Source organism: Phyllostomus discolor, chromosome 1 (genome assembly GCF_004126475.2).
Source record: "Phyllostomus discolor isolate MPI-MPIP mPhyDis1 chromosome 1, mPhyDis1.pri.v3, whole genome shotgun sequence".
NCBI lineage: Eukaryota > Metazoa > Chordata > Mammalia > Chiroptera > Phyllostomidae > Phyllostomus > Phyllostomus discolor.
The window spans coordinates 30,221,110-30,247,453 of NC_040903.2; the positions used below are offsets into that span (position 1 = coordinate 30,221,110).

The 26,344-nt window shown below is 37.4% G+C and overlaps 1 protein-coding gene across 3 annotated transcripts in view; it reads right to left on the reverse strand.

Annotated features, from left to right (window-relative positions):
• Positions 1-26,344, reverse strand: part of FRYL (FRY like transcription coactivator) — a 241,791-nt gene that overhangs the window by 170,778 nt on the left and 44,669 nt on the right. For all 3 annotated transcript variants that reach the window (XM_036020307.1, XM_036020309.1, XM_036020304.1), the window contains exon 3: positions 6,668-6,799. The gene's annotated coding sequence lies outside the window, so the exon portion shown is untranslated. The remainder of the gene's footprint in view (positions 1-6,667; positions 6,800-26,344) is intronic.

The following is a 26,344-nucleotide window of genomic DNA, read 5'->3' on the forward strand; positions in this document are numbered from 1 at the left end:
CATTATACAATTATACACAGTAGAGTTCCTTTACTATAAATTACACTGTTAATTTATAGTAAACTAACTAATCATATAATCAAAAACCTTCATTAAACTAGGAATCAAGGGGGTTGGAGGGAAGACTTATAGGTCCACTGAGGGATTTAAAGGTTTAACTTAAAATATAAAATCCAAGTTTATTCCCTAACCTTTTAACATAGTGCCAAGTACTTGTTTCTTAAGGTGAATCTGTTATTTATGTCATTTTTTTTGCCTAAAATCCAACCCATATACATCATCCATAATTTCCAGTTTCAATTTCTTCAAAGTGGAATGGGAGGCTGAAGGTATCTAAAGGGTAAATCCTTCTAATTACATGCACTGCTGTGACCTACATGCAATTCAAAAGCAACTTTTTTTTAGGTATTCACTTGTATGGAGTCTGATCATAGTATGCAACTGTGTTTGCATTGCAGCAGCTTTCTTTTCAGTGTCATATTTTACTAAATTATGTAATACCTAGTTAAGTTATACGATCATAATTACAAGGATAACTGACATAAACACAACTCAAACTGCTGAGAGCAGAAATGGTGGCAAAGGATTTGAACAGTTTATTGTACTATACGTATCTGTTAATATATTTTACAGAGAAATAGAGAATTTCTGATAAACCCAGTGGGTTGCTTGAGAATTTCCATAAAAATTTTAAAATATTAAGTTACTTAATATTTACAGAAACTTAAAAAATAAAAAAGTTATCAAAAGCAAAGAAAAATGTTCTTCAAAATATCAACTCCTGCAAATACCTCAAAATTCTACATATATTTTTGTTAAAGAAACCAAAGTATCACCCTGGCTGGTGTGGCTCAGTGGATTGAGTGCTGGCCTGTGAACCAAAGGGTCACTGGTTCGATCCTCAGTCAGGGCACATGCCTGAGTTATGGGCCAGGTCCCTGGTTGGGGGGCGGGGGGGTGGGCAGGGCACTACAGGCAACCATACATTAATGTTTCTCTCTCTCTCTTTCTCCCTCCCTTTTCCTCCAAACAAACAAACAAAATCCTTTTTCAAAAAAAGAAAAGAAAGAAACCATAAGTATCTATAAATGCCTCTGGAGTTAAAAGTAGCAAGTAAATTTCTATATATTGCAAACTAACTCATTCTCAGTTGATTCTTTATCACAAAAATATAATTATCAATCCATATTACAAGCTTGTTTAACATCCTTTAGAAATAATTTTAAACTTTGAATTAACAGTTTAAAAAGTTGAAAACTGATATAAATCATATACCAGTTTTTCTATAAAAGAGTAGTTTCTTCTTTTCATTACTAATATTAAATATCTTCATAATCTTGATTTCTCCTTTATTAAATGATCAAAACTGTAATACTCTTTAGAACTGTACCCAGTCGTATCTGTATGACTTCTGACTAAACTACTATATTATCTCCATCCCCGGACCACCAATAGTGAAAAAAAAAGTTAAATTCATTCATTCATGCTGAGTTGCAAGTAGCCAGTCTATACTGATATGAATCATATGGGTTCCATTCTTATATACAATATCACCTTAGTATTAAATCTTGAGATTCAAGAAAAAGTCTTTGATCACTAAACTGAAATTTAACACCTATAACCTGTAAAACCAAATCTCTCTACAGAAATTGCCGAATAAGTCCTTTAAATTAATTTTAATAGTCATTCCCTAAAGTTGAATTTTATTTTTGGAGAGAAACCGGGCAAGATTACTCCATAAAGAACCTGTAGCCTTTGAAATTTTGGACTACAGATTCTTCAGTACTCCATGATTTTGCTTTGTTTTACCTGTAGCTGGTAAAAAGATAAAATACTATAGAAAATTCTTAATCATTAAATTCAGTGCTTATATGAAAATTAATATAAATTACAAAATCTAATTATTACATTTTATAGTATGTATGCTATATTAAAAAATGTGTAAGGTAGTCATTTTTTTTTTTTTAATAAAAGGAGCCATATTAAATGAATAGGTATAGCAATTACACACGAAGTCGAACCACACAGGATCTGGTACAGAAAATGATTCAAGACAGAACTCTGTCCTGGCCGGGTGTTGCCTGCGAACCAAAAGGTTGCTAGTTTGATGACCAGTCAGGGCACAAGCCTGGGTTGTGGCCAGGTCCCTGGTTGGCAGCATGCAAGAGGCAGCCGGTCAATGGTTCTCTTGCACATCTAAGTTTCTCTCCCTCTTTCTCCCTCCCTTCCTTCTCTGTAAAAATAAGTAAATAAAATCCTTAAGAAAAAAGACTGAAAGTTAAAGGTAAAGTAAGTTTTAATAACTTAATCAACAACATATTAATATATTCACATTTTCACTTATGCATATATGCACTATTGAACACAAAACTCAGTGCTAAAGGATTTATAGATGTTAACTGAAATTAAAAGGTACTAACTCCTCAGCGGCCTCTCTTCCACTTCATCCATTCAAATGAGTGAATAGTACAAAAAAAGAGAAAGAAAACTTCTAATATCAATACATGGCAAATATCAACATATATTTTTTATATTAAAGAAAGGGAAAAAACTTCTAATAACAGTACATTGTAGATATCAAGATGTATTTCTTTTTAAAACTTAAGAACTCCCTTCTTTTACATAATTGGTACTTTTAAAACAGAAAGTATGGTTTCTCACAAGCAACTCTAGTTTTTAAACTGACAAGAAGCAGCACCAGGGAGAACACAGAGAAACAGGGACACTCCTCTTCTGCCCTGAGGAGCCGAAATTAAGAAATTTTTTAAAGTAACCCTGACACTGTCTATCAAAATTTTAAATGTACATAGAAATTTATATTAAGAAGCAATCATACACAAGTATAATGTGATAGATAAATGGATATTTGTTTTTAATAACTAAAAATTAAAGGCATTCTAAATGTTCGTTAGTAAGGGACTGATTGAATAAAGCATTATACCCACACAATGGAGTGCATTTTAAATGAGGCAGAAAGATGTTCACGATATATTAAATGAAAAACCACATATTAGAACAGTTTGGATAGTAAACCTCAATTTAAAATTCTATAAATAAAAATATATTTGAGTACATTAAAATATGCATAGAAAAGAGCTATATGAATATATATCAAAACTGTAGAGGGTTTACAGAAACTCTCCTCTTACTACTAAATATTACATTAATTTATATGGGCAGTTATTTATTCCCAAAAATAAAAAAATTCATAGTTATACAGAACATTTTAAAGTGTTTTAGTCAAAAATTAAAAAATTTAAAGCATTCTTCCATCTTATTCCTAAAGGATTTTCCTTTTATTATTTACTATGTACAAAACTGACTTTTCTCCTAACACAGAATGAGAATCATTAGCTCAAACTTTAAAAGGCATTAAATTTAACTGTGCAGGATTATATGAAACAAATGTACTATGACACAAAATAATCATGATTATATGAAAGATGTGATCTTTTTTATTTTTCATTTATATATTCTATGAGTCATAACATTTTTTCAATAATATTAGCATTTATACCAAAGATCATGAAACTGTAAACTTTATTAATGGCTTTATCTTGATTTATAGCATCAATATTTCTCCATCTAAACTGAAAGCAAAAACTTGATAGTAAAAAAATTTAGACCAACTATATATTTACTGTATTAAACATTTTTAATGTTTAAACTTGATTTTCAAAATGAAGATTTATGCTCACTATATTCATACTAGTAAAAATGATTTTTCCTCAAATACTTTTTAAAGGACCGAAAACATCTGTACGTTACCTAGTTGGTGGTGGTGGTGTCTGTCATAATTCCTACGACAGAAATTGATTCCATCTTCCTCATCTACAGTCTTCTCTGATGAAAGCAAACTAAGACGTCTCACCTTCAGCAATCTTGGGAAACATTCCTCAAGACTAGCTCCAGTATCCAAAACCACATCTCCCGAAAGAATGGGAGGAACAACTCTTTTTAAAAAATCCATGGTAAGGTCCTGCTACATTACTAGACCTACAAGCACTCAGAAAGGTGCTTTTACCAATTTCCTTGATGAGAAGATAAGACACGTTATTTATGTCAAAGAGCAAAGAGACGTCAGTTGCATTTAGGTGGTGCTGAACACCAGTAGGTCAAATGCCAGCTGTTTTGAAGCTGATTTTTAGGACGTTTGCTGTTCGTACTGATAAGAAACCAAACAGCTATCAACCATGAAACGGCACTTTGTTTGTACATATACTTGTACATCTACAATGGGTGTTAGCAGTAATATTCAGGCCATAAAAAGTAATATTCAGACCATAAAATGTTTAGCATCCATCTACTTTAACATCTAGACTTTGAAAACTTTGGTCTGAGGTGTGTCGTCCTTACACCTTAGATAAACTTACAACTGAAGTGAAAAACTAACTTCTACTCAAAGATTATTCTTGTCTTTCTAAAACTTCGCTAATAGACCTCAAGAACATCGTGTTACAGGACATGAAAGGAGTATTGTATTATGAACATTCCAATGTACTTTTAAAAACACAAAGTCCTCATCACAATCAATTGCAATTATCAATAGTGGCAATGGAAACAGCATGAATTCTCCCCCTGCCAAAAAGTGATAATTTACAATATATGGATATAAGAATATAGATATAAAGTATAATTATTTAAATAATTATTTAAATCAACCTTATATAATTTATTTCCAAAAAATTGAGCCTTCTACTACATATTTTCAAATAACTAACCTAGCTGATCCTCTTGCCTAATGTAATCCATGAAGCATAACAAAATATCCCAGCGGAAGGTAACACTTTGAGTACTGAAATTAATACCTTCTTTTCTCCCTTCCTTTGCCTGCCCTCTGGTGGGGATACTAAGTGAACAAGAAGGAAATGAAGAACCAAAGAGAACAGATAAGGCAAAAACTCTCTAAGTAATCAAATTATAGCTTTGAGGATATACATTTTAATTTAAAAAACTGATTTATTTAATGAAACATAAGTATGCTCTCATTCTTCTCAATATGAAGAAAATTATTTACATATTTTCTTTTTCTTAAAGAAATTTCTTAAACAATATTTTATTTATTTATTTTCAGACAGAGGGAAGAGAAGGATAAAGAGAGGGAGAGAAACATCAATGTGTGGTTGCCTCTCATGCACCCCCAACTGGGGACCCTGCAACACAGGCACGTGCCCTGACTGGGAATTGAACCAGCAACCCTTTGGTTCACAGGCTGGCGCTCAATCCTCTGAGCCACACCAGCCAGGGCTATTTACATATTTTAAAAGATGAAGCATAAAACTGACTATATATCAGGAAAAATTATAATGAAAAACCAAACTTCTGGTTCTGAATTACTGAGTTTTTAATCCTCATTTTCCTACCACATTAATTATAAAGTCGATTATTCTTTATTTCCTTATTTAAAAGATAGTAATTGAAGGTCCTCTACATATAAAGCATTAACATAGTATTAAGGTTCAGAGGAAAATTGATGCAATTTTCCTCTGGAAAAATCCTGTGGTTTCTTCAGTGACACCTAATCCTTGCCCTTAATAAGGATCAGGGATTTATTAATGCGAATCCTGCCTCAGAGAATTCTACAGTGAAAAGGGGAAAAAACAAGGAAGTCAAGTATAGGACTTACATTTCCAGGCTTAGAGCAGGAATGTACCACTAGGAAAAGATGCTGACTTTTAAAAAATGCTTTTAGGAAATAGATTCTCTTAACCCTTGAACCTGAAAGGATAACAATTCACATCTGATGAGCCTATTCTCCACACACTGAAGAAACAACAGGTTAGATCCATAATTTGTACACCTTAAGAGCCTAGAAGTTATCACTGAGTCTTTTAGGTTTTTTCTTTCCTCTTTATGGATTTGATCTTATGTTCTCTAAAGCCTACGCTTGTGGTTTTCCTCAAGTCCCTTTGCAAGTCTTCCTTATCTATGGAGCCCAGAAACACAATGGAATACAGCACAGGCTGATTACAGACGGCAAGTTACCTTTCATGTCTGCTCCTGATAAACTAGAACCACCTGTGTCACCATTAACCCTGCCACTCTAAACTAAAGGAAAATAAAGGGCAAGGATTAGGTGTCACTGAAGAAACCACAAGATTTTTCTCACATTTCATCATTCAACAAATTCTGCTGAGCAGCTTCTACCATGACCTGTGCAAGATGCAAAGGCATCTTACGTCTCTATTTGCAAGAACCTCACTACTTACGAAAGGAAAGAAACTCTCACAACCACAATATCCCCACAGGGTTGGTTGGCCACAGCTTTGCTGAGCCTGCCCTGCAGTTCAATTTCCTCTGCCCATTCTGCTTCTATGCCACCTCTCCTAACAGAGGCTGATCCCTAATAAACACCCTGGAGGCCACGCTGCTTTTCAGAATCAGCTTCCAAAGGGCCCATCCTGAGACAAACAGCGAGGAGAAAGCATGGCATTCCCATGACAAAACTGCATCCATTACCAGCTGCATCTATGAGGAGGAAATGCTCCGAAGCCTTGTTTGCAGGCTGGTATTTCTAAGATCTTTGGTTGATTATCATAACTTTGAACTCAGGATATAACAGTTACAGGATTAAGAAATTATAATAGAAGGTAGTATCCCAAATATAGCATTTAAAAAGCTTTTTAGACCTCACAGTCATTATTTAGAATATGTGTTATAATCTTACCGTAGAACTCAAGACAGTAATTTCTCGGTGGTAACTTGGATCATCCAGTCCTGTCTGTGGGACTCTTGAGCAGTTTTGAGAATTAAGCATTTAGGTGTTAATCATCCAAGATGCAAATAAATGGCTTCAGCTCTGAAGAAAAACAAAATACATTTATACATTAGATATGTTTATGCATTAGATATGTTTAGAATAAGCACATTTGTGCTACTCACATCCACCTTTACTTCTGGTATATTATTACACAGCACTGTCGCCCAGTGCTGCAGTTTCCTCTTGGAATAATGTTGCATCGCACAGTTTTTGAATTTTCATTTTGAAAGAATTTTCAAAATATGCAAAATTGAGAATAGTATAATGAACCTATCATTATTCACTCATGGCAAGTCATGTACCATTTATATCTCCACCTACCCCCCAACCCCGATCCCACCACTCTGGATTATTATGAATCTAATTCCAGACATTTCACCACTTCATCTGTATATAATTCTGTATGTATCTTGCTAAGACAAAGATATGTTTTAAAACATAATCCAGTATCATCATAATTTCTATAATAAATTAATAATTTCTTTATAACATCAACTACCAATCAGTGCTCACAATTCCCCAACTGTCTCTTAAGAATTTTTTAAATAGTTTGTTCGAATCCAGATCTAAACAAAATCCACACAGGCAACTGTTACTGCACCTTTTAAACCCCTTTTCATCTATATTCCCTGCTACCTCCAGGCCTGCCCGGTTCTTTCCTTCTCTTTACAGTGATAAGTAATGCCTTTTTTGAAAAACCCACCCAATGTTGTGATATTTTTGAAGCAAATTTTTAAAAAAGATTTGTTTATTTTTAGAGAGAGGAAGGGAGAGGAAAAAAGAGGGAAAGAAACATCAATATGTGGTTGCCTCTCAAGCACCCCTACTGGGGACCTGGCCTGCAACCCAGGCATGTGCCCTGACTGGGAATCAAACTGGTAACCCTTTGGTTCACAGGCTGGCGCCACGTTAATGTTTTTAATAGCCAATGATTGAACCAATACATCAATACCTTTATTATTCAATAATACATTTAATATTTTCTTTTATTCACTAAAATAAACAGATTTGCAAAATAGTTGATATAGCCACAGGGCCTAATATTCATCCGATCTATAGAGAATGTTTGGGATACGTATTTTTCAAAGTCTGATTATAATAAGCCTAAGGGGGTCATGGGTTATAAACTATGTACCGTATCTGGAATAATTTGATGATTACTAAGAGTGAAACTAATGGCCACCAGGAGTTATCCTTTTACCATATATAAGAGCTCACACATGCTATTGTGCACATTCCATGTTTTTATTACAATTAAAGGTCTTGGCATTTCTGCACTTAAATAGGTCACATTTTAAATCTGGCATTGAAACTCAAACTTCGTTTTAAACCATAACTGGTTTCTTACTATTCTTTTTTCTATTTAATAAATTTAATCCTCAACCCATCAAAAAAAAACAACTACTCTCTAAAATATTAATGTTTTACTTTAACTTCTTAATTTGAAATTCCTTTAACCAAATTGGAAAATATAATGATATTCCACTGATGCACAGGCATAGCTAACTAAATCATGACTAAAACCAAATCTTTGAAGCCAAAAAACTTCTAAATATGAACAAAAAACTAATTCATATGCACTTGTTTATAACCAATCTCATTCAGGCTTACTGGAATTTTTGAGGCCCCACCAAATATTTCTGAATCTACTAACAACATATCTCTAATTCTGCCATAAATCTTGATACTTTATTTTATCTTAGGTTCCTGGAATCATTTCCTCCCTCAAAGCAAATAAAGCTTATGTAACAAACAGCATATTGTTTCTGTAGACAATGGGGACACTACTACAGTCACACACGGGTCTGTAATGAAATTTAAGCTATTTTTCACTTTCCCTTCTAAGGCAGCCGTCCCCAACCAGTTTCATGGAAGGTGATTTTTCCATGGACATGGGGGGAGAGGTGGGGAGAGGGGGGTGGCTTATAGCCTGCCACTGGATGCAGCTTAAGTGTCACTTGCCACTCACTGATTGTGTTTAATTAATTAATATATTTTTAGAGAGAAGATAGGGGAGACAGAAAGAGAAACATTGATGTGTGGTTGCTTCTTGCACGCTGCACAAAGCATGCCGCCCAAAGGGGACCTGGCCTGCAACCCAGGCATGTGCCTTAACTGGGAATCAAACCAGCAATGCTTTGGTTCACAGGCTGGCGCTCAATCCACTGAGCTACACCAGCCAGGGCCACTGACTGGTTTTTGATATGCACCTGCAAGCAACTGATTTATCATGGTCTCTGGGTAGTCAAACCTCTCTGCTAATGATAAACTGTGTGCAGCCACTCTCCAGTGCTAGTATCACCACTCCAGCTCCACTTCGGATCATCAGGCATTAGATTCTCCTCATAAGGAGCGCACCGCCTGGGTCCCTCGCTAGCTCAGTTCATAGTAGGGTTTGGGCTTCTGTGAGAATTTAATGCTGTTGCTGACCTGACAGGAGGAGGAGTTCATGCAGTAATGCGATCATAGGATCATAGGGAGCTGCTGTAAATACAGATGAAGCTTCACTTGCTTGCTCACTGCTGCCTCACCTCCTGCTGTGCAGTCAAGGGGGTGGGAGGGAGGGCTAGGTTTGGGGACCCTTATTCTAAGGGCAAAACCAAATACTACTAGAGTACAAAGCAGTTTTATGATACTGCAACAAGTTCCTCTAGGACTGATTTGTACCACCATGCCTAAAGCTTTTGTTTTGCTTCACTTTTGAATAACCTTCTGTTCAGACAAAGCAAGAGCTAATGCCGTGTTCTCTAAAGATGTTTACTCTTCTGTAACCACACTGATAGATCACTGTGTCATTTTAAGGCTTCCCAAAATTTGTCTAAAATTTTCAATACCTCTTTAGTAGATACAAGACCTTCCTATTTTCAACTGTCACTTTTTTCAAAGAGTTTATTTATTTATTTTCAGAGAGAGGGAGAGGGAGGAGAAAGAGAGGGAGAAAAAAACACAGATCAGTTGCTTCTCACATGCCCCTAACTGGAGACCTGGCCTGCAACCCAGGCATCTGCCCTGACCAGGAGTCGAACCAGTGACCTTTTGGTTCACAGGCCGGTGCTCAGTCCACTGAGCAGCACCAGCCAGGGCGCAACTTTCACTTTGGATAAAATAAACACATCTTTGGTTACCCTCCTTGGAAAATATTTCATTTATGGTTCTGATTTCTTTTACAGGTTATTATAGTCATTTTTAGCAGGGATGGGTTTTTTTGTTGTTTTTGTCTTGGTTTTGTTTTTCTTTTTAATGCCAGTAGCTTTTCATCTTGTCTCCATACATATTATTTAACAAGGAACTCATTTTTATTCTCATTTCACTTGATTAACTTGGAGAATATTCTATCCACAGGAAGAGGAGTTTTATTACTACTTTTATACTAATATTTTTGAGAGGTTAGATAAATGTGGTTATGGTGTACACACGATCAATGGTGTTGATTCTTATTTTAAAAGAAAACAGTCATATAAATTAGAGTGACTTGAGGAGGTCAGTTGGTATTTGACAACACCGAAGAGAAGGCAATAAATTGCCAAACAGCACAAGTTTTGAAGGAGTAAGACTTGAACCCTGCAGTAAGAATAATGATCTAGAAGTTTCCATGTGAAATAAATAAAGGGAACAGTGGCCAGGCTCTGGCACTTGGGAGGATCTCAGGTCAACTGAGGTCCTTCAAGGAGAGTCTTGCTTCACTTCAGGAGAGAAAGCAAAAGAGAACATTGAACGGGTGTTCACATAACACATTAACCACATTTCCTTTCTGAACACAATTACTAAAATAATAAAGAACAGAAATGCCAAAAATTTATGTGCATTCTTTGAGATACAACATACATGCATCTGATAATACATTAATACAAAATAGTAATTTCAAGCAAATAAAGCAAAAATTAGGAGTAAATTAATCTTGATGCTCATTATATTTTCAATACTTGTACGCCTATTTCATAATTTAAAAAGCAGAACAAGGAAGTTATGGTGCCTAGCACAAAGCAGATTTGAGTTAAACAGAAAGAATAAGGACTTAATTATCACATAATTAATGAAAAGGCTGGTTTATAAAGAAAAGTCACTGATCACTGAGCTTTTAAGCAAAGCCTATTAGAAACACTATAGAAAGAAAAACCTCACTGGGTAAAAGATTAGGCTAAATTACTTCAAAGATCCCAACTATAAATCAGCTGGTATGGCTCAGTAGGTTGAGCACTGGCCTGCAAACCAAAAGTTCACCAGTTCAATTCCCGGTCAGGGCAAATGCCTGGGTTGTGAGCCAGGTCCCCAGGTGGGGGGCATGTGAGAGGTAATTGATCTGATGTTTCTCCCTCGCTCTTCCTCCCACCCTTCCCCTCTAAAAATAAATAGATCAAATCTTTTAGAAAAAGACCAAAATTCTAAATCTGACTTCACAATGTACTTTATACTTAAATACTAAAACGTGTGGTGTGACCTTATAAATTCATCATGCTTCAACTAAAGAAGGAAACCATATGGCAAGATATGGAATCTATGAAGGCAAATTCCTGCCCTTCCATTAAAATCATTCTGGGTATTTCACAAGGCCTCTTAAAATAATGTGAAAGACCAAAATCATGCAAATGTTCCGACAGCCTTTTAGAGTAAGGATACAACTGGTTTTAAATAAATTTAAAATAATCATAGCTCCTATTCATAATAGCAAAACAATTATGGAAAACACAAAAAAGCAGTAATTTTTTTCTCTGCCAAAAGACACATAAAATGTAAAACATCTACTCACAAATAATTAAGTGCAGGCAGCAAACAACTTTTCAATTATCTTTTATGTCTGACTAGTAAAAATCACTAATATAAAGAATTTACAATCATCCCTTGAATTAACAAAGAAATTGATTTATAAAATCAACACTGGTGCCATCACACTCCAATCTCAGGAAATTCACTCATTCTCTCATTTAGAAAGGCTGTAACTTTAAAATATTTAAAACAGACTGGCATTTTAACCCTCTCTCAAACTTCGGCTTTAAAGAGTACACAAACTTATTACGCTGACAAACGGACTCACAGATTACACAATACATCGCCTGCTGAAAATGCTGTGTAATGATACTGAGCTAGAATCACTGGGCTTCGCTGCAAAAATCTAGCTCTCTTGCTGATAAAGCAATGTTCCCTGCAGGTAAATTTGTCAACATTTTGTTGATTTTACATTTTTAGTGAGAATAGCAGTTATTAGCATACTACTTGATTTAATGAACACAATTAGCAAAACTTTCCATTCACAAATTTAAGAAGTTTTCTATTAAGGTTTCATTCATTGAATCAAATTAAAACAGCATCAGAGTACATTTTCTAATACACTGATAAATGAGTATGTATTGGTTAGAAAAATTTTCCTATTACATTTCCATGCTTAAAAAAAAGAAATCACTTCAATCACAAAATTGTCATGCAAATTCTCTACCTACTCATCTCAACTTAAACACCAAGAGAAATTTTTTGGACAAGCGAAGAAGTTGACCTATAAGACGACAACCACACCAAATCTGGAACGTGCTCCATCTCTAACTTCTAAAAAGCCACTACTATTAACTATGCCACATACAGATTTACAAAAATCATCAATTTGACAAATATTTATTGAGCAGAACTATGTACCAGGAACCAGAGACAAAGGAGAATAAAAGAGACAAATATTCTTAGCTTTGTAGAGTTTATATTATATTCTACTATTAGCTTCGGTTTTTTGGAGTCATTCCTTTAAAAACTTGAAAGAAAGCACTGGATGTTTCTCCTTCCAAAATACACATACACCTAACTTTTCAAGGTTATGAACCATCCTAATCTAATTATTGTTAATTAAAAACCCTTGATTAAAATCATCCTTGGCCATAAATTTCCATCTCTACCATTTATAATAGTTTCATAATTACTATTCAAAGTGAAAAGCAGTATCTTTTCCATTACAATACATACTGCTTTCAAATTTTAATAGGATGTTTTCTTTTCATCACCTTTGTAACTCTCAAATTTCTAGAATGACAAATTACCCTTTATGAATCTGGTCTTCCCAGGAAATTCAATGCTAACTTCTTTGGTAACTTCATAGGAGAATTTTCTGATTTCATTAATTATTCCTTGAACCACCCTTAAGCAGAAACCCTTCTCTCCCAGCCCAAATCTCCAGTTCAAGTCTTTGTAGAAATTGCCTACAGGAGCTTCTAAAAGAAAACATGCTCAAGAGAAACCACAATAAAAACTTGGTCATTTCACAGAGACCATCAATTAATTACCAAAACATTTTCTGTTCTTTCCAGTCACAAAAAGAAAATTAAGTGACCCCTAAAGAAAAACTGTAGTTTTTATTTAAAAATGAACACAAACCCTTTCTATGGTCATTACCATCTCTAATCAACGTGTTACACCTTTTACATGTATAATTTTTAAGTTATACAATGGAAATTGCTCTACCTAATTATGAGCCTGAGGTTATAAAATCAAACATCAAAGCAAATTCATTTAAATTTGATATGTGTACTTTGTATGTTTTCATAAGACAATTTGCAATAAAAATTGGGGCTAACCCAAATTTTAAGATAATCAAAAAAATGAAGAAGTAGCTGCTCAAGGTCACAGAGCAAGTAATCGCCACAATTTAATCTCCAAAGTATGTCTCTCCTCTTTTTGTGTTTTCTGTCTTCAGCAAGCTCAGAGACACTGGACTTTTACAAGAGCAACTATGAAAGCACAAATTCCCGCTGATGTTTAGATGACCTATTTCTCCCAAATTTATAGCCCCAAAACCACCTCACTAGAGTTAAGGAGGAAAGATCATTTGTCACCTGCAATCTCACCACTCAAATCAAAGGCCTTTAAAATGTTTATGTTCTTTGACCCAATAATTCCACTTCTGAGAGCTTTCCCTGGGGAGATAACCAGAAAAGCCCGCACAGATTTATTTACAGAGAGGTTCATTGTACCGTATTTCCTCTAAGCAGAATGCTGCTGGGGCGGGAGGAGGGGGCACGGAACAAAAACAAAGGACCAGTTTTAAAAATCAAGGTATGTTTAGAAGATGAAATGTTATCTATCAATTTATGAATATTTTTACTAATGTTACAATGTTCACCATATATTTTACAAAAAAACCCACAAAATAATATTTATAATGTCTTCTTGGAGATAAAACTACATTTGGAAGCAAAAATATATACTTGGAGAAACTCAAATTATCAAAGTACTTAACCTCTCTATGCCTCCATTTCCTCATCTATAAAATAAGGATAATAAAACCTCTTAGGGCTACAGTGAGAAGTATAAATAGTGCTTAAATAGTGCTTAACATACAGTAAGTACTCAATTTGCAATACTTGCCCACAAAAAATGAAAAAATAAATGTCACTCATAATTTAAAACCTAGAGATAGCCACTATTAATGTGTGTTAATATTTGGGTTAATTTCTTTCAGGTATTTTTAATATGCATTAAACATTTTATAACACTGGTATAATATCATTTCCAGTGGTTAAAAATATTACAATATCTTATAAATATGTTATGTGTATTTCATCATTCCACTATTATTGAGCCTTAGATTCAATTCTTCAAATAGTGCCGTGAATATTTCCACAAGCAGTCTTTGTATACATCTTTGATTTTTTTCACCTCACGAAAAAGTCTAGAAACAGAGTATCTACCTCAGACGGTATAAAGTGCTCTTGGCTTTATCCCCCCCGCCCCCCACTGACCTGTGCACGATGCAGACACACACTAGGTGTTCACAAAGACCAATTTCTCCCTTTCTCTCCATGGGCACTTAACAGCTATTAACTGGCTTTTTCGGTGTAACCTTTCTTTTCTTTTTTGGTAAACTGCTCATCAAGTGTGTCTCTTTCTCCATTTATCCTCTGTGTCTCGCTAGCACCCCAAACACAGTTCGAGTACTCGTAACTTTAGTACATTCCTCAAAAAGGTTCTTAAGATTCTACTCCATATATCTAAAAACGGAAGTCCTCATTTCTTCAGCAATGCATCGTGAGATATTTACAGATGATGTTTTATGACAGAGGAACTGCATCAAAACCATTCGGCATTGAGGGAAGGGACTGGGCAGAGGTTGACAGAGCTGGTAAACGCTGGAGCTGTGGAATGGGCACAGGAGTATTTGGTCCACTCTTCTGTTTAAATGCTTTTTAAACTATCATCAGCGAGAGGAATTTTTTATCGTTAAAAAAAATAGAATTATCAAAATTCATAAAACAATTATGGTTTAGCCTCACCCATAGGTCTTTAAGAACAATTCAGTGATGACTAAAACTAAAAAATAGAAAAACAACAAAAACATTTAAGCCAAAGTAAGAAGTGAAGTAAACAACTTCAGTATTTAGAATCTCTCAATTACACTTGCCAGTAATTCCCCCAGATAAAAACATACTACAATGCCTTTTTCCAAGCCATGGCTTCGGCATGCCATGCTGCTTCTCCAAAACAATATTAGTATTTATATTGTGCACTACAAGAATACAATCATGCCTCTGTATGTGCCCACATGAATATTTGATAAGTAGTTTTATTATGTACTAGTATTAAATAATCCAAATTCTCTTGGTGCTTAAATCACATCTTGGTACCAAGTTAAGCACATCATAAACAATACTTGCAGATTAACAGTTAGATCCATCAAAGCATTTATTTGTATCCAGAGGCATGCAAACAGAACCAGCATAATTAAAAAACTACCTTGCTGTACATCTTTTATTAAGATGTATTATGGGAAAATATCACTGTGTATATTTCCACCTGTGTAAAAACCACTTTACCTGCATGTCTTTTATTAAGATGTATTGTGGGAAAATATCACCTTGTAGATTTCCACCTGTGTAGAAACTACTTGAACTTGGAGTCAGGTCATGAAGACAAGAGCAGAGCAAAAAGAGTAAGTAGCATACCTAGGGGTGTGGGGGTCAATGGCTGCTCCCCAGCTTGAAAGCAAGGGTAAAAATGGACAGATTAGAGACATGTTTACCAGATTCTTTTCACTGCAGTAAAAAAATACATTTTATATAAATGTACTTATAATACATTTCATATAGCCCAGTATATACACACCCACATGATACATTTGAAATAATCTGTGATACATATTAGTATTCTTTAAGTTTTTTTAAAGATTGTACATATTTATTTTTTTAGAGAGAGGGCAAGGGAGGGAGAACATCAGTGTGAGAAACATCAATCCGGGTGTCCCTCATCCGTGCCCTGACCAGGACCAAACCCACAACCCAGAAATGTGCCCTCGCTGAGAATCAAACTGGGGACCTTTGGCTTTGCGGGGTGACACCCAACCAACAGAGCCACACCAGTCAGGACAGTTTATGTTTTATACTCCAGTCAGTACCCTCTATAAAACAATTTCTTAATTTCACAGTTTTAAATCCCTGGACTGAAAAAACTGACCTGAAAACAGCCTGCATCTCCTCCTGCTTACCAAACAAATGAGACAGAAGGGAGCACCTGGGAGCTACACATTTCACGCCACCCAGTTACCTGCCTGCTTGCACTCCTGTCCCCTGCACAGAGGACGACAGCAGTGCACGTCGGGGGCATGGGGAGCTGCACACGGGAGACCCTGAATGGGCAGGAATTGGAGGGCTGCTTCTTAAACACAACAAAGACAATCTCTTAGGTGTCTTCCTGCTCTAAAGTTCTGTGGTTCTGTGAGTCCCTGAAGGGTAAGAAATTTATTGTTACATCTCCCACAAAGCCTAGCAAATTGGCTTTCATAAAAATAATGAAGATTAAATTCAACTCATACTATGCTAATTAAGCATAAATGTAAAGGTTTCAGTCATTCAAATATGTTTTCCACACACTATTAAATGTAAAAATCAATGCTGTTGTATATTATTTGAAAATTCGTAAGTATAAAAATGTTAACATATATTATATATGTATATGTGTGTATATAATATGTATATAATACAAAACAAATACTATTCTTGTTACTTTGTCCATAAAAGGTATAAAAACAATTCACTGTAAAATTATTCTAAAACTCAGAATTAAATTAAGTTACTAACCTTTTTTTACTGTGCCTGCCTAATGATATTATTATCAAGGAGCATGAAAATAAGAAACACACAGGCCCAGTACAAAAGAAAAATAAGAGTAGAGGATGCAAAATAGAAAACTTTCTTAACTCGATCATAATTGATGGTACTCTAAAGTCCAGCAGTTCTTAGCTCAAAAAGTCTCTGCTTTTGTCTTAGACGGGAGTTTTCTCCAAAAGAAAATCTCAATGACATTGAAGTTTCTTCCTGTATACATTAACTATCAATAAATTATTACAGTTTAATTGAAGTACAGGGTTTGGAGTCTGCAAAAAGACTTCTAATTTTAAGTCACAATAAAACCGTTGGTAAATAAGCACAATAAAGTCAATCCTAGTGTGGAAGGATTTCTCTTACAGTCTAACTAGACAGTCAAGAGCAGATCAAGGCTGATGGACCAAATACAGAAGGTCACCAGGGTGGGAAAGCCCTTGGGTGTGTAGCAAGGGGCAGACTAGGAAAACAAGGACCTCGGCCCCAGGGTGACCTTTCCTCCCCTAGCACACACCTGGGTATGCGGTTTAGAGCCCCTGACCTTTCATATCCCTGGTGCCTGAAGTTAGGACACTCCCCTGACCTTTCATCCACTGGCATGCTGCTGGTCATGTGGGAGACTCCCTTAGAGGATGAACGAGGGACTGACCAATGGCCTCATTCAACTTTCATGCAGGCCCTTGCATGACCACTCCCTTAAGCACTAAGCCCTCGGGGTAACATCTGGGGCTCAGTTCTGTTTCAGCTCCAGGCTCAAAAAAGCAGGAAAACCAGACAAGCAACGCCATGGCTGACTTGAGGACCAGCCGCACTGACTAATGAGCCCCTGCTGTGGTGCCAGCCAATCACTGGAGACCACAATCCTGAATGGACGAGCCTGGAAAACTGATGAACAGTCTACTGAGATCCTCCCCTGGGACCTCCCCTAAAATCTCCACTCTTAAAAGCCCTTAGGACAAAGGACCCAGCTCTCTCTCCCTCTTAGGAGCTTGCCCAGGCCTGTCCTGCTCCCCCACCACCCTGCCCCTGCATGTTTCCTTTACCTTTCTCTCTCCTAGGCTCTAAGGGCCAGTTCTTTTGCCTTGTTTCTTGAGCCTATCTCTTCTACAGCCCACATCTAACTCGGTGATTTTCAAAATAAACTTTCTCTTACAGTTTGCATCTTGGCGCTGAATTCTTTCTTAGCCAGAACTCAAGTACCGGAGTCGCTGAGCCAAGGTCTGGTCTGACTCCAACAGTCTAACACCTGGTGCTGTTCTCGTGCCAACATTAGGGTGCTGTGACGCAGATGCTCTTACCGTGACTCCAACTGCCTTATCGTGCCATAGTATGACAGGATTCCAGAGAAGCCCACTCAAGACCACTATGCAGGCCTGAACCCATGCCAGGTACCATCAGAGGCCCATTGCGCCTCACAGACTCCCCGCTTTGCATCAGGTATGGACTTGAGTGACTTTTCCCTGGAACTCCGGACCTCCCTTTTTTTTTTTTAACCTGTTTTAAGGTAAGATGCTGACTTTCTTTGAGCTGTTTTTTTGAAATCCTCAAGGTGGAGGGTAAAGGTTAAGGGTTGAGAGAACCTAGGCCAAAGATAATGGTCAAGATAACTAAGGACTAGAGGGAAAAAAAAATGGGTGGCTAGTTTGTAACTTAGGCCTTTCACCTGGAATTGCTGAGAGTGGGAACGCAACCTTTTGCTGGATAAATGAGAGCCTGAACTCATTCGGCCCTGAAGGTAAGGGGTACTTCCTCTCTCCAAATCAGGCTTCAGGTATTCTCAGGCAACTAAGAATCTCTGTGGAGGTGTCCAAGGTGTCCCTCGTGACGTGCAGAGGTCCCAAAGGGAACTCCAACTCAACTGTAATTAAATAATTGACTCATCTGGGGATGCACACATAAAGGGTAGTTACCCAGTGCTCCAAGTCCTCACAGCTATATTAGACAGCCAGGGAGAGAAACCAAGACACATAAGAGGGTTTGAGACAACTCAGGTGGTTACAGCCCCTTGGAGCGCAACCCACAAGCAGCACACTTGAACCCACTCCACAATTTCCCAGAAAATTATTCAGACTCTACAGATCTCAAAATAAAACTAAAATCAACACGGGAAATCATGTGTCCAAGGCTGGAAACACCCAGACCCCAGCACCCACTAATACTATAGATATAAAATTGAAGCCTTTACTTGCAAGTACTTACAGAAATGGGAAGATTTAAGGAGAAGTGGTATCAACCTAAGATGGCCCAAATATAGCTCTTATGATGCCCAAATCAATTTTTACATGCAAAATTAGAAAAAGACAGCTCTAAAATTAAACTGAATGAATGGGAACCTTATCTTGATTGGAATTTCTAGTAGAAGCTCCTAGAAAAAGCATGGGTAAATTACACTCAAAATAGAAAACCAGGAAGACCAGTATCAGGCAGAGGGGAAACGGGAATCGTATACATTCCTTGGACTAGAACAGAATAAGGAATCTACCCAAAGATTTCCCCAACCCTCTCCAGGACCCAGATGGGCTCACAAAGGAATTTAGTTTAACTGTCTGAACATGTGATCCTAGCTATTCTAACTTATTCCAATTTATATACAATGTATCTACTGGTGTCTGAGAGGCAAACAACAGAATTACTAAATAGGGTCTTGCTAGGAAACTACTGTAGAGAAGTCTGTTTTTATTGTAAAAAAAAAAAAAATGGCCCTGGGTTAATTAATCAGAGTTACAGAAAACTGAAATGGGATTCAGAAAGTGAAAAGAAACAGAAGCAAGCTCCCTGGACTCTGAGAGGCTGTTTCCCCTTCTCCTTACCAGTAGTTTAGGAGCAACTGAGATTATCATAAAAAGGGGAGCTACTGAGGCCCTTGGAGATGATACTGGGGCTACTTCATCTGTTCTTAAGCACATCCAACCGAGCTGCCTCCTCCCTCAGAGTAAAGCACAAATGACAGGGATAACTAATAAATGTCTGTTTTTAAATCAGAACTTGTTGCCCTCCAACTAGGGGATGTTGTAGGACAATATCACCTGTTAAGGTGAGATTTCGTTGAAATCCATGATGCCCACATAGCTCTTTCCCAGAAGGAAATGAATCAGATATGGAACGAATTGGGAAAATGTGATTTAAGAGGAAACTAATCTTGAGACTTACTAAATGTTTGCAAACCACCTTTTCTTCATTATTAACTTCCATGAGAGCCTCAGGGATGATTAACCAGGGCTTTCCTTTCCCTTTGAGGGGCAGCTACTCCCTCTCCCTACAAGGCCTCCTAAGGGACCAGGGTACTAGAAACATGAAAAGCAGGTCAACAGGCCACTAGCCCAACTACTAAAGACCAGAGTTACAGAGCAAGTTTTCTACCCAAGGTGACAGAGGTACTGGATGCTCATTTTACGGACAGATGGAGAGTCGGAGTGGGTGGTCTCCAGTAAGGACAGCTAAGGCCAGAGGTCATCAAGCGAGGGACACCTTGCTCAAGTGGGCCCTATTGTTGGGGGGAAGAACTTGAATTGTTCCTTGAAGAAAGAAAGGAAATGGAGAACTTGCATTAGCAGAGGAAAAATAAGAATGGGAATGATGGGGGTGGTACAGGATACAGGAAGGGATCAGCCTTTCTAGAGGCCATTCATTGAAGAATTGTTAGAGAGAATGTCAAACAATGTATACAATAGCCGGGCCAGTTAATATTGTGAAGTCTCAAGCCACCGGAGACATGCACTTAACAGTGGCTGAGGGTCAGTGCTGAACTCCCAGAACCCGCGCTAAGTGGACCCTTACACGGGGTCACCATCTGCCACCATCCAGGAGTTTATAGGTCAGCTAGAAGAGACACACGCTGTGACACATTTTAGGAGCTTTGAGAGAAGTTGCCTGAATATGCTCAAGCTATAATCAGGCACAAGGGAGACGGTCATCAATTTAAAAGGAGGAGGGGACATAAAAGATTTCGCCACAGAAGTGGTTCTCACAGCCTCTGTTGCCACAGACTAACCGGGGCAACAATCTATGACTACACAAGTAGATGTTTGCCTCTCTCTGAGGAGCTGACAAGCTGTTGATTCAAAGAGTTTAAGTAATATATTATGGCTTAATACACACGACTGCTTCTCAGTCACCCTCCGAGCCATAACTTCCCAACATGCAGGCTCCAAAGGTAGGCGCCATCACAAACCCTCTTTCTTAAGTTACGTAACAGCACTGGGGGCTTCACCCCAACCATGGTTATCTTGAGATGCCTCCTCCCCATGTTTATGAAAGGAAGTATTATGTCTGATAAGGTTTATGTTGATTGACAGTTCTTCACATTTTAACATTATAAAGGGTAATGGACAATTCATTCAGATCAACATCCTCTGTAGAGAAAAGAACAAAACAAGTTAGCAACAAAACAACATTCCAGATCGGTTTGGTCACTATTGATGACCATATAGAACATACCACAAAGCTTATTCCATCCCATTCCAGGACATCTAGTAACCCTGAAAGGACTTGCACACAAAAGCCAATAAGCCCCGCCTTTATTCTTCACAGTGGCGAAGTCAGGCTAAATGAATTACCAGTGGAGGAGGGAAGAATTCAGAACTGCACCCTAAAAATGGTGCCCTAGACAGCCAAATTCATTAAGTATCTAATATGAATAACGATCACTTACTATATCGATAGCATACTATGTGTGAGAAACTAGGTTAGGTGTTCTACACATATTAACTTCATTTTAACCCAAACAAACCCATAGTTTCTATAAATGTTCAATGTTGCAGCTGTGGAAACTGACGAAGCTAGTAAATGAGCACAGAAATACTGCACATCTGGATTCTTTTATATTTTAAAGGAATAAGCAGTTATATGGAGTTTTATGAAATAAAGTTCTCAAATCAAAATGCAATTATGTTTTCAATATGCTTTTATATTGATTCTGAACATCAGAACTAAAGCTCAGGACCCCTCAAATAAGGATCATTAAACATAATTACACGATTTACCTCAACACCTCCTGAAGAAAGAATAAATTTGCCTTATCAAAAGTAAAAACTAGTCAGGGGAAGGAAAAATTATATTATGGCCAACAAATCACAGAGATGCTTATGGTAAGACTAAATTAAATTATCCTCCATTAACATCTCGCCATTAATTAAAAAGTCCAAGAACAACTTTATTAAAAAAATGGCATTCCCGTTTTAGCCAGAATACTTAATCTCTAACCTGTTTCCCACACACGGACACTCATTTTAAACACAGCGATAATACAATCCACTGTAAAATTCTGTGTCAGCAGTTTCTACATTATTGGGAAAACCTGACAAAGTGTAAGAGTTACAATTGCTGTAACTAGTTTAAAACGAAAATCTAAACCTCCACTCCATCTAAATCATCCTTTTTCTCCTGTGTCCCTGCATGCCTTTTTTTCTTTATTTCTGCTTTATGTTGAAAGACTATTTGGTCCTTGACTTAGTTTAGTCGAGTTCAGGGTCATCAGAAGGATACCTTCTGAGTGTTATCTCTGGACCAACTAACCAATCAATGGTTTTGTTCCTCTTCCCCTGAAGAGGTTTAGCACATACTCAAATTATAATAAGGCTAAATGTGAATACTAACTGGAAGATATATCAGATTAAAGAAAAAAAGAAAAAAAATTAAACTTTCTGGAAATCTAACACCGGGTACAGTATAATCAATAAAAATGGACATAATTCTACTACCTTCACTGAGCCCAACTGCATATGAACCTAGGTGATGGACGCAAACAATGAACAAGACCTGGGCTGTGACCTTAAGGAGTCTGTAGCGTGGTGTGACCCACCCCGTCCCAGGACTGAAGAAAAGTGTTGATGAAAGTTCCAATATGGTGCAAACAGAATTATTACAAAACAAAAAAGACTTGTCAATTAATATATCAGGCTTCTGAGTTAATGTCATAATTATACTTGAAGGTATAACATACTCATGTAGGATTTGAAACAAGAGGAAACAAGACGTTGAAAGTACAAAGCGAGGAACTGAGTCATTTCTCCCACTTCATCAGGTTTTTTCGCCCTCCCTGCTAGTTACATAAGTCCCATGTGGAATGCAGCGCTGCACTCGTGACAATTTCATCTTTTAAGACTTTCATAAACCTGTCAAACCATTAAGTCACATGAAACATTTTTTGTTTTATACATTCTCAGTTTTAAAAATAAAACTTTCATTACTCCAAACTGAACGCAGTTTGATTGAAGATCACAGTACCAAATGATATCTGATTCTTACCTATATGCACTTGCCCTAGTTAATGTTTCAAAGATTTTTTTTTAAAAATCGTATTTCAAAAACTAAATTTAATGTCCTAATTTAATCTAAGCAAACTCATGTAAAATTTCCACCAAGATATTTTTAACTTTAAAATATTGGGTTGTCCAAAAAGTACATTTAGTTTTCTCCATAAAATAAAAGACACATTTTTCATTTGTTTTATGGTTTGGATATTTTGAGGATGTCCACTATCCCCTGCTATTGGCTTCCAGCGGGTAGAGGCCCGGGGTGCTGCTAAACATCTTCCAAGGCATAAGACAGCCGCACAGCAAAGAATTATCTGGCCAAAATGTCAACAGTACCAGAAACTTCGCAAACCACTTCAGACATGTTCGATCAGTCATAGCACCTTCCCGGTTCACTGCACAAATCTTCTTTGCGTTTATTGTGTTTTTACCTTTCTTGAAATAATAAAGCATAATATGCTGAAACTGTCTTCTCCCATCTTCAATACTGAAATGGCTGCACAAAAATTCACCAATTCTAATAAGTTTTTTTTTAAATGCACTCTGATATGACAGTTGTCACAATACAATCTAAAAAACTTGTTTTGAATGAAGTTAAAGACAATTAAGCACTACTAGAGCCACTGTACAGAAAAAACTAAACAAACTTTTTGACCAATCCAACAATACAACCCAAATACTTCAAATTAATTTAGCATTGCTGAAACACCAAAAATCTGAAAAGTGGTTTTGAGAAATTTACTTTTATAAATAGGTGCAGGGGTGTCAAACTCATTTTCACCGGCGACCACATCAGCCCTGCAGTTGCCTTCAAAGAGCCGAATGTTATGTTAGGACTGTATGAATGTAACTACTCGGTAGCAGTTAAGTGAGAGCTCGGTGCTGCCACCAGGTAGAAACAAGATGCCGGGCCAGATACAACAAGGTAGAGGGCTGAATTCAGCCCGTGAGCCTTGTGTTTGCCACACATGGTTTAGTTTAGTCTCTCCTGCATTTCCAATGACAAATCTAAATCCTATTCCACATGGAACCTAAATTATTATAATCTCTCAACCCTTTTACTGCATCCATATGTATTAGAAGACAAAAATAATCATTCCAGCCAAGAGGTGATCCAAAGAAACTGTTAGATTAATATCCAAAAAAAAAAAAAAATCACATGTAAACCAAATCTATATAACCCCATTTCTATTATAATTTCAGAGAAATGACCTCACATGAGAAGGCAGGATAATGTGGGTAGCACAGCTAAACAATACCAAGCTCTACAAACTTAAACAAAGTGATTGAACTTCATTTGTAAGACGAAGGGGAGAGAGAGAAAAAGGGGGCAGAAGAGAGAAAAAGATAGGAAAACCTGTTAAGAACAAAGTGAGATGGAATCCATCAAGTCTGCAAGTGTGTAGGCAGTAATTACAGCATCCTCTTCACATACACACTACCTGGCCCTAATATACAAATTCACATGCGAGAGTCAAGTATAATAATCTTTGTCAACATGCAGACTGTAATTAACCTAGCAAGATAACTGATAACAGGTTAGCCAAGCAGACAATTGGTCCACAAGAGATCTCAGGTAGAAACAGAGGTGCATTTACATATGCTACATATGCATAATTAATTTGGCCATTCTCCACCCCCACAAACATCGAATGTTTAATGCTCTAAATGTGCCATTACTCTCCTGGAAGTCGTAAGAACTCTTTGATATTGCCATATAAACAGATTTTTCTGTCAAACTACTGTAGAGAATATAAGTAGTGTTTGATGTTCAGTGAAGACTGTTTCAAAAGGCAAGATTCCCATCTCTAATTGAAGTCCAATTCAAAGGTTCAATACCAGGCTTTTGTAAAACTGGACTTCAGACTTGTCTCTTTCATAAGAGATTTCAGTGAGTGATCTATCACATGGAATGCTCCCTAATTCCATACAATTTGACAAGTATCTATTGAGTTCTCAGTTACAAAAATGAAAACCAAATACATGAATATTCCTAGTAGAACGCTCACTCTGATGCCTCTTGGAGCTGACATATCAACAAAAAAATAGGGTATGTGGGTTAAAAGCCAACCTGCCTGAGAGGAATTAAGACAGATTAGGGAAAGAGCCAGGATTTGAGCAGAGCCTTTAGTTAGGAAAGAAGGGAGATCGGGTTCTGGAGGCAGAGATGTCACAACAGAAGATGAAGATGGGCTCAAGGAAAGAGGTAGAGAAGTATCAAGTCTGGTCGCTTGAAGGAACTTGCAGCTTAAAAATAACGCTCAAGACCTCAGTTGCAGGAGGCTTTTATTGTTCCTACAGCGAGGGAGGGGGTATTTCAGTCAGGGTTCAGAGACTACAGAGAGACAGAGCCAACAGGATACATACAGATGTGAAAGGGGAGATTTATCGTAGGAATTGTGAGAAGTCCCACAATATACCACAGCTGGAGAACCAGTAGAGCCAGTGGTTTAGCTTTCAGCCTGAGGCCAAGTGTGTGTGGGAGGGCAGGGGGAGGGGGGACAGGGGGAGTGGAGGAGAAGGGGAGGTTCTGCTGGTATAAGTCCCAGAGTCCAAAGGCCTGAAACCAGAAGCTCAAATGTCTGAGGGCAGAGAAGGTGGAAGTTGCAGTTCAAGGAGGGAAAGCAAATTTGGCCTTCCTCTGCCTCTTGGTTCTATTTGGATCTTCAAGGCACTGGATGATGCCCACCCACAGTGGTGAGGGCGGATCTTCTTTACTTAGTCTATGCATTCAAATGCCAATCCCTTCTGCAAACACCCTCTTAGACATACCCGGAGATAATGTTTTACCAGCACTCTGGGCATCCTGAAGCCCAGTCAAGTTGACACACAAAATTAGCCATCATTAGCCTTTGAGAAAGGAAGTGATATGAACAGACCTGTATTTACTAAAAGGTAGCTTCTGCAGTGAATTAGATTGGGAAGAGACTAAGAGAGTGGGACCAGTTTGTAAAACCCTATCAGAGTAGTCAAGAGTTAACTTTGTGAACTAGGTAAATAAAAATACAGAAGGAATGAACACAGCACTGCAGTAGAGCTGAAAGAATTACACAGTGGAACCACTAGGGCACCATCGCTTTTCAAAACTACAACTACAGCCTCCTAACCAGGCTCCTAACCAACTTGCATGAGCACCCTCTCCAGTGCATCACCCCAGCACAGCCCCGGCGACTGGTCTACCAAGCAAATCAAACCATCTCTCAAGGCCCTCCACGCCTTCTCCCTACACACCCGCCAAACTGGTCTTTTCATTTCCTGGC